This window comes from Abrus precatorius, unplaced genomic scaffold (assembly GCF_003935025.1).
Source record: "Abrus precatorius isolate BTA unplaced genomic scaffold, Abrus_2018 Scaffold10, whole genome shotgun sequence".
NCBI lineage: Eukaryota > Viridiplantae > Streptophyta > Magnoliopsida > Fabales > Fabaceae > Abrus > Abrus precatorius.
In genome coordinates, this window is record NW_020874292.1 from 30,819,596 (window position 1) to 30,829,626 (window position 10,031).

Genomic DNA, 10,031 nt, shown 5'->3' on the forward strand with positions numbered 1-10,031 from the left:
TCATTATACCTTGCGTAAAATTGATCCCTTCTAAAAATTTAATATTGGTCGGGATTCCTTACCAATAGGGTGCAATTATTCAGGCCTTACCCATTTCTGGTGCAGGTGCAGCCTTGTTAATTTTGTTGCTGAAATTTTGAATGAATAACACAAGCCACAGTTTAGGCTCACGATGCATCTGGTCAAGATGAGTTGTACTTAGATTTGATTAAAAAATAAAATCTCAAGTGAGAATCCTAATCATGACTTGGTAGTTTGTATTATCACTGACAAGGAAGAAGCGCTAAGAAAAATTCGTAATTCTGGTTTTTTCTTGTCCTCTTTTCTTACGTAAATTTTTTCTACGCTCCGTGTATTTTTTGTCACATTGCTTATTATATCTCTCGCTTTTTTTCCTCTTTCTATACTTCTTTTCTTTTTGTCTCTTTCTTCTATATCTTCATTTCACACCTTTTCATGGGTGTTCATATTAGAAAATTCCGGGTAATTTTTGTTGTTTCAAAAAATCAGATATTTGTTTCCCGTGCATTTTCAAATACAAAAGATAAAATCAAATTATAAAATTATGTAGACATCTCAGATTTCACTTCTTAATTTAGACTCAACTTCATTTTATAGGCAAAACAGATCATTATTTGGATAATAATTCTATTTACTCCAGCATTTGTTGATACAATTCTATGCAAGTACTTTCCATCCACCGTAGTTAATCCAAGATTGAAATTCAAGATTAAATTTTTCTTTTAAAAAATGGTAAAAAAAGAAAGTAAAAAAGAAGAAGATTACAATTGATCAAAATGAGCAACACCATCAACACATAACACAAGGATATTTCCCACCCTGCCTAACACCGACGTTTCATGTGTATGAATGGAAAGGCCATTTGGAGTGAACCATTTATTTCAACCGTACAAGCCTTGCACAGAGGGCACACCTGTGCCTTGGTTCCATGTACCTTGCAAAAAGATCCCTGGAGTAAACTTGGTAGCTCCCTCCTTGTTGATGACTTTGCAACCAGGCCACTTGACCCTTGCACTAGTGCTGGCACCAGGTCCCGAGTTATTGTACTCACCATAATACAATGTCTTGAAAGCAAAGTCTCCCATCCATTCTGTCCACCCATCAGGGTGAATCAAATCACCTATTCCAGTTTCCATAACAATGGTTCTTGAGTACTCCTTCTAAGGCCTACCAAGGTAGCTCTTGATCTTGTCCTTAACTGGAACAAGTAAGTCATCAGCTTTGATCACACACTTTTGTAGAACAATTCTTGTGCCTTGTTTCTTGTCCATTCTACCTGAAACTATGCAGCTACGGTAGAATTGTCTGTGTGCTTGGACATATATAGAGTGTCTTGGTAGCCCTCAAAACGGCAGTTGGCAAATACTGAACGATCTGCTTGCACTCTTGCTGCGATGCTCTTCTGGGATCCATCACCATACATGGTTACATTTTGCATTGTCTTCGTTACTAGCACTGTCTCATCATACACTCCTTCTTTAACATAAATCACATACCTGCATTGTGACAACATACATTATATACCTTAACATAACATGAAACACATATAACAACGTGATAAGGTAGTGAGATGAGAGGAGCATACCGTCCATCGTAAGTTTGAGGGATGGCATTCAAAGCTTCAGAGATGGTTTTGAAGTTTCCACTTCCATCTCTTGCCACAATGACATTAGGTGTAGGTTTGTTATTCAAAGCCTTTAAAAATCATCTGTCCTCGTGGCTAATCCAAGAAGGAAAGCCATCTCTTTTGTCGAGAGAAGCAAGTGGGGAATTGGAGTTCTCAGATAGCAACAAACGCCACGTGCAAGTGCTTGGAATGTGGAGAGGACTGAGGCTACCTGAGGCAAAATGGCGAGGGAGTTGCTAACAAATTCCTTAGAATCTGCAAAGAGATTTTGAAGATCACTTTTCATTTTTCTTTCAGGAAAACCATCAACGCAGTTTGGTTAGAAAGAGATAACAGCACTGAGCCAGCTATTCAAATCAAGAGTTCCTTGAGACATTGATTTGATTTCAACTCAATTTTTGTAAGTTTATTGAGAGATGTTTCCAAGTGATCCTTGACATCCTGAAGTAGCTTCTTCCAATCTTCATATGCTCCTTTCTCTTCCACAGATTGGAACTCTTCCTCAGATTGGAACTTCATAGAGACGGTCTTATAAAAGACTTGTTAACCTCATCTTCAGCATATTTCATGTAGACTTTGATAAGGTTTTTGGGGGTGTGAGAGTGTTGTGTCATCCTGCATGGCCATCTTCTATGAATTTGACACGTGTTGTTTGCCGCTGCTGGCAAGCTACAAAGATATAATAAATGTTTTTGAATTATTTTAAATATTTAAACTCAATCTGAAAAATACATACTCCAAAAAAATATTTAACTAAGAGTTCTCTAATGCAAATGTAATAATGTAACAGAGCAATTACAAAATAAACAAGACACATGCACGCATGAGCTGTGTCTCCCATATCATGCTGCACGCCTACCGTCTTCGTGTCTCATCCATCTTTTTCATCTTCTTTGCTGATTTGCAAACCTTTAGAATCACTTTAAATATCCTCCAACCAAAACCAAATAATCGCACTCTCTCTTTCGTCTCCTAATTCCCTCTAACCATCCTCTCCATTAGCAGAATAAACAATAAAAAATAATGGCTTGCAACACAATTTTAATCCTCTTCGTGTTCATCTCATGCCTCCTTCTCCACATCCACGCAGCCGACGTCACAGGCTCCCCTCGAACCCGCGTGTGGAGCATGTGCAAACCCACCAGCTTTCCTGTCCTATGCTACAAAACCATTTTGCCAAAAGTTCAATCCCTTCCAAGCTTCGACACGTACAAAGCCCTCGAAATCGAGGTCCTCGTCACGCAGCAACAGGCTCAGAAAGCCTTTACTCTCATCAACACATTGCTCGCCAAACCCGGCAACACCAAAGACCCTCAACGATACCCTTGGAATATGCCAAGAACAGTACAGCAACATACTTGACGATATTGCCGAAACCATCAAGCTCTTGGAAAAGCGTGACGCGTTGGAATCGCGTTTCAAGTTCAGCGCTGTGTTCTCTTATTACTCTGAGTGTAAGGACGATTTCAAGAATCCTCCTGCGGAGTTTGTCAAGGAGTCGCAGATGCTGTCGGATCTTGCAAGTAACTGTTTGGACATTATTGCTAACATCTGCGCAAGCCCACCAGCTTATGTTGATCAAGTCACGGGCTGCATTCCCTCCATTGGAATTTGCTAGGCCCAATCTTTCAGGCCCGATCTTTTATTCACTGTGGGAGGGCCTCTTATGTGAAATCTGTGTGCGCTTTATTATATTTATATTCTGTGTGACAGTAAATGTGACTTTTCTTGTTCTTCTCTGTTACATTGGGTTATTTACAACAATAAAATAAAATAAATTTCATATTACGTATATATATATATATTCTAAAATTAATTTATTTACATAAATGTCCTTTTTTTATATAATAAAATTTGATTAAAATCAATTTTAATACAAAATATTTCAATCACAATTAACTTTAGTTGTAGTTGTGGTGTTTAAATTTTTAATCCCGTTTATTAGAAAAAAATTAAAATAAAATAAAAATTATAAACAATTAAAAATGATGAAAGAAAAAAGAGGAGTAATATTTATTGTTAAATTACTGATTGACACAACAAGGAAATTATAGAACACTGAAAATTAAAATATCTCAAAATTTCAAATTAAATAAGTGGTATCTTACTCATTGATTGAGAGACCTACACAGATAAATAAAAATCAAACTGAACTTATAAGTTATACTAGGCATGACAATGCTAAGGGACCAAACAGCAGTCATTGAGAACACCCCGTAACTGCATTGATGAACCGTCTCATATTATCTTACTCCAACCGAACAATACATACAATACATTCGTTGAGCCGTCGAACTACCTCAGAATGCTGGTTATGTCAAACATTCTCAATAGAATTCAAGTAAAATTTTGAAAAATTTCAACCACTAAGAAATATTCAATATTGTCACGTAGCGCTACAAAATCCTGATGATATCTGTATGAAGGATTTAAGAAGTAAGCAGCCCAAGTAAAGAGGGTGACAGAACATAGAGTTCCAATGACTGTCTATCACCTTCCAGAATGGTTCATATTTACGAGCGTGAACAGATTTGATTGCAAGTTTTGCCTTGTACATATCATTATATATATATGGCATTGACAAGCTCTTACCACTATAAACCTTTTGAAGTTCTTGCATAATGGGATCTACTGACATCCTGACATATTGCATTTTCTTCCAAAATGTGACATTCAAAATATGTTTTTTTTTTCCACTTCTTTCCCCTCGTTTGAACTGGAAAATCTGGATGAAATCCATTTGTTGGGAAAAAACATTCTTCTGGGTTAAATTCACTTTTCAATAGGTTTAACAACCACATGTCAATGTTGAAAGTGGTGTAGTATATGGGTTTGGTTATGTACGAGGTGCTGATGGGTGGGCACAATGCACCGCATGTCAATGTTCAAGCCATGGATCACATGTCGATTCATAGATCCCACAAGCTATTATCCATTTATTGAACAAAAGTCATTAGTGTTTGTTTGTGGTCTTTTACTTGCGTGAATAGTTAATTAGGATTCATTTGTACATGAATGAAACCTTTCATGTACAAATAACTTACTTGAATGTTGAAAACTTATAATCGATTTGGAAATATATTGATGGATGGTTGTAAATTGACTTTCACATTAGTGGAAGCACGTTAAACGGTATTAATAAATTATAGGTTTACATATTATTTTAGTTTTTATATAATATTTTTTTAATTTACTGTTATACTAAAATCCAAGTTCGTAACTAAGTTTTTAGAGTAATAATATTTTTAAAATAACCTTTGTAGCATCACCATGTCATATTTAAAAGCGATTGAAGGAATTTAGAGCTAACTTTTAAGAAAATTAGATTTTAATATTAATAGAAGAAGAATCTCTGTTAATTATTTTTATTATATTAAAAAAGTTAATAACACATAAGGCTAAAATAAATTAAATTAAGAAATTATAAATAGGACAAAACTAAGATGCAATATATTAAATTCTTTCGGTATTATTCTCCAATCAATATTAATAAACTCCAATAATGATAAAAAATACCTATATTACAACACTAAAGTTATATCCTCATAAATATATAGTATATTAAAGGTATAAAGATATAATAAATATTTTATATTTTTGAATTATTTTAAATATTTAAACTCAATCTAAAAAATACTTATGATGTATCATAATCCAAAGAATTATTTAGCATGCGAAGGTCTTCTGCTGCAAATGTATTAGAGTTTAACCAATAAGAAGTAATCAAGAAACAGAGCACATGCTGCATGCACTGTGTCTCTCTTCTTATACTCCACGCTTATAATATACGTCCTCGTGTCACATCCATCCTTTCCATCCACGCTTTGTCATGTGATTTCGCTGAAACCTTTGAAATCATTTTAAATTAATGAAAAAAATTAATAGGGTGTATAACTTTAGTGTTGTAAATAAAACAGTTGGTGGATAAGAACTTAGATTTTTTAACCCTTTTTTCACTTAATAATTAACTTTAAAACTTGAAAAATAATGTCCAAAGGGATGCATAGTGCACAAAATATTAATGTGTGTCATATTGATTTTCCTATATTTATATGCTTTAGGGACACTTGTTTTGTTTTTATTTGGAAACTAACTTTGTATTATTGGCATTGGCAAGCAAAACGAGAAGCCAAGAGTGAAAAAAAGAAAATCAAAAGGAAACGATCATTTCACCGAGGATGTCGCTCTTAGAAGATACTGTAGTATATAATGTAGTATATAATGGATGCTGGTGAAAGAGAATAACCCTGGTAGGAAAATATCGTCTCCATATTGGGCCATTCTGTTATGGATTTTTGTAGGTAACAGTGAAAATAATGCAAGGCTTGGTGTACTAATCAGAGGGGCATTCGTACATTGACAGTTCCACTTTGAGCTTTTCAATACTTCAACCGCTGATTTCTATGGCAGATTAGGTAGAAACCAAAGGTTGCAATGCAAGCACTGTTCAACCATTTTGATGACTGGAAACTGTTCCTAAACTCACTATAAGAAGTTAATAAAATGAAATGTTAAATAAAAAGTATTTATTATATTCAGTGTGTTGTTGAGATGTTGGTTAGTAGAGTTTTTATTAAATAAGCGGTTTCTATGACTAAATGTTTGCTAAAAGTTCCAAGAAGATGGTTGGATTTGTGTGGAAAGGTTGAATTGGCTTGTAAAGCTTAAGATTTGATTCTTTCTTTAAACAATTAAGGCTGAAAAGAGAAAAGCTTAACATAATATAGCCAAGAATCTGTATTAGGTTATTCCAATCCTTAAAATACAGTTTTTTTTTTTTTTTTTTACTTTATCTCTTGTTCCTATTATATCGGCTGAGCCAATGTTGTCGCTGACCGAGGCCTCTGCTATGCATTTTTCATTTTTATTTTAACATCCAATCCAAAGTGCAATCTACTCGTGCACACAATTTGGCTTTGGAGAATTTGTAGATTTGTCACCGTTAATTCTTCATTTACATTCATAGATTATTTTTTATTGTTCATATATTAATCTTTGATATTTATTTTATTTAATTTTATAATAATTTATTTGTATATTATGTAGTTTAGCATAAAAAGACTACAACTAGGTTTAAGACATGTTTTGAGCCTAAATTGGTTGCAAAATAGAGTTTGCAGCAATCAGCAGACTCAAGCCTATCATCAAGTAAGGGAATGCTTCAAGCCTAATTAATGAAGAACTTTTAGGATTTTCAAACCTTATAAAAGAGATACCTCAAGTATATTGTTGGACACACCATTTACATATTGTCTTTCACTCTTCGATACATTTTTCATTTTGTCTCTCTTGCATGGAATCGTTGGCATACTCTTAGTGGGACTTAAAACTTCCAGCGATCGTACTTGAAGATCGGGAAACTATCTCTTTTTAGTTTGCTTTTGTCCATGGCTCTATTTATGATTGTTTTAATTCTTCTCTTTAGCATAAGTAACTAAATTCATAGCTAGAACTATAAAAACTATTGTTCATGAATTTATGGGATTTTGAAGTTTGAATCTATATTTAGTTTTCATTCTTAATTAGCTTTTATTCTATTGCACATAATTATAATCCTAATTAATTATATCGTCAAGCGATCGTACCTCGATTAGTTAATAGATCTATAAGATATAATGAGACAAAGAATTTAGTGGATCAAACTAATTTTTCTCTTCTAATTGTTATTAAATTAACAAGTTCATAGGTGTTTTATGCTTTCTTTAATTGATGTCTTGTATGATCATTGAGGATATTAATTCAGAGAAAAAAATATTAGTATTGCATGATCATTGTATATTAATAGTATTTGTATGAATGATTGATGATCACAAGAAAATCAAATTTAGAGTTAAACAGAAAATAACATAAAGGATTGAACAAGAAAACTCATATGTCCTAAATTCTTCTCCTATAAGTTCAACCAAGACATGTGTTGTGTTATTTGCTTTTGGATCAAGAAATGAACAATACAAGCTTCCTTAATTTTCCAACTTATTAGTGAAGCTTTCAAAGTAAACTTATGGATCACCTGATCTGACCCGACTCAAATGAGTTAGATCAAAAATTAAATTTTTTGAAATATTAGTAATAAAAGATATCTTATTATTTATAAAAATCTCTCTTTCAAGGTAAAAGAGTAGGCTTAACAATCTTAACAATTCTGCACCATGCTCAATCAAAGGTAAAAATTGGAAGATTGCATACCAAAACAAAGCAAGGAAGGACTTGAACAACAACTAGTGAAATAAGTAGCATTCTCAGATATGTTTGCACTTGACTGCATGCAATTGTAATGAAAGAAAAAGATATATTACATGAGTCAAATTAAGCTTTATTTGGAAAATACTGTAAGAGGAAATGGATGCTCTAAATTAAATTTTGGCATTACCATGTGTGAAAGTTGTCTATTATGTGGGAATGGATCATTTCATCATGTAAGAAAATGCATCTATGCTAATACAACTAAATTGATCTTTTAACATGTAATTTCCTTCGAGCAACAATAAACAAAAACATTGTCATGTTGCTATATGCAATGGGTAATTCCTCTACTACAATTTGTCTATGGGAGCTTGGAACAGTTGATAGTTCTACAGAACTTTTCTTGCAATTTCTTCTTGCATGTGAGAGAAGAATTGCATATTTACAAGTGAAGTATAGAAGCAACGCTCCAAGAAAGAACTAACAAATTGGATGACAATGATTGATCCTAAAGATGCTAACACAACTAGAATTAGCTTATAAGTCATGTAAATAAAATACCTAAGATGCTTCCATTTATGATAAATTATGAAAATTTTGTACAACAATGAGAGAAGGATCGACTCTGTTTCAGTTTGGTGCCCATGAATTTGAAATTAAATAATTCTATAATTAGGTGTACAAATATAAATTAATACATTTTAACAACCTTATGTTTTCAACAAAATTTCAAGTATGTGGGAGCTTATAAGGGAAAAATCTTCAAGGTTTAGGTAGGAAACAAAAATCTTCACCCTAGATTACTCTAAAAATTACTACTTTGACTCATGACTACTAAAATGAATGCCAACTAAGAGGGCTAGTAACCACCAAAACCTGTCAAGGATCAAAATAAGAGGTTTTAACACTGGTGGAATCAAATTCAACTCAACTTATGCAATTTTCAATTTACTGTGAGCAAGAAATAAGCTCATTGGCTTCTTTCTCATTAATTAATCATAGCTTTAGTATATAATGGCATTGACATCCCCTCTGCTCAATCTGGATAACACCCATAGTTTTCAGTTTCACTCAATGTCAATGTTAAAACAACTTTGTGCTCACCTCCCTGCATGAAAAAAAGAAAAATTTTACTTCATATAATTTAGTAAGATAGTGTTGTCATTGCCATATGACTGAACAAAGAAAACTATAAGATTTAGTTTATTCCATAAGATAGATAAAAAATATTGTAGTATTTATTTTCATACACACCCTACGATCCTTTTCAACAATGTATTCATACTAATACAACAAACTGTTGAACAATATGTGCATGTTTGTAACTTGACTTCTAAATAGTTTTATATGTTTTATAAATTCTACTACTTTGATCATGAACTCATGATGAAGAAACAAATCATAGTGTTTGGAATGTGGAGAGGACTAAGGCTACCTGAGGCAAAATGGTAAGGGAGTTGCTAACAAATTCCTTAGAATCTATAAAGAGATTTTAAAGATCAATTTTCAATTTTTCTTCAGGAAAACCATCAATACAATTTTGTTGGAAAGAGATAACAGCACAGAGCCAGCTATTCAAATCAAGAGTTCTTTGAGACATTGATTTCAACTCAATTTTTGTAAGTTCATTGAGAGATGTTTCTAATTCATCCTTGGCATCCTGAAACAACTTATTGCAATCTTCACTTCCTCAGACTAGAACTTCATAGAGATAGTCGTATCAAAAGCCTTGTTAACCTTATCTTTAACATATTTCACATAGACCTTGAGAAGGTCTTTGGGGCGGGTGTGAGAGTGTTGGGTCATCCTGCATGGCCTTGTTAAGGGGTCCTTTACTTTTATCTTTGTAATTTGTAGAGTTACACACTAACTTCAGGCTGTCTACCTTTGATTCAAGAGTCTCACCTTGGCGATCTACTGAGAATGTCGTATCCATGGTCTCGACTTGCTCATACCCAACCCACCTCTCTGAGGGAGACTTTCTTGTTATGCCACAATCCTATTAGCTTAGCTAGTAGTTAATCTATTTACTATTTTGATGCACACTTGGAAGGCTATCCTTTATCTTACCAGTCGTGCAGCACTATACACAGGTGCAAGCTATAAAGATACAAGAAGAAACAGAGCACATGATGTATCTCCCTTCTCATGCTTCACACCTATGCACATGTGATAAGTCTGTAATTAGGCCTTATTTTAC

The 10,031-nt window shown here is 33.5% G+C and overlaps 1 pseudogene; it reads right to left on the reverse strand.

The window, feature by feature from the left end:
• Positions 1-902: 902 nt before the first annotated feature.
• On the reverse strand, positions 903-9,767 carry LOC113852260 (annotated as a pseudogene).
• Positions 9,768-10,031: the final 264 nt, after the last annotated feature.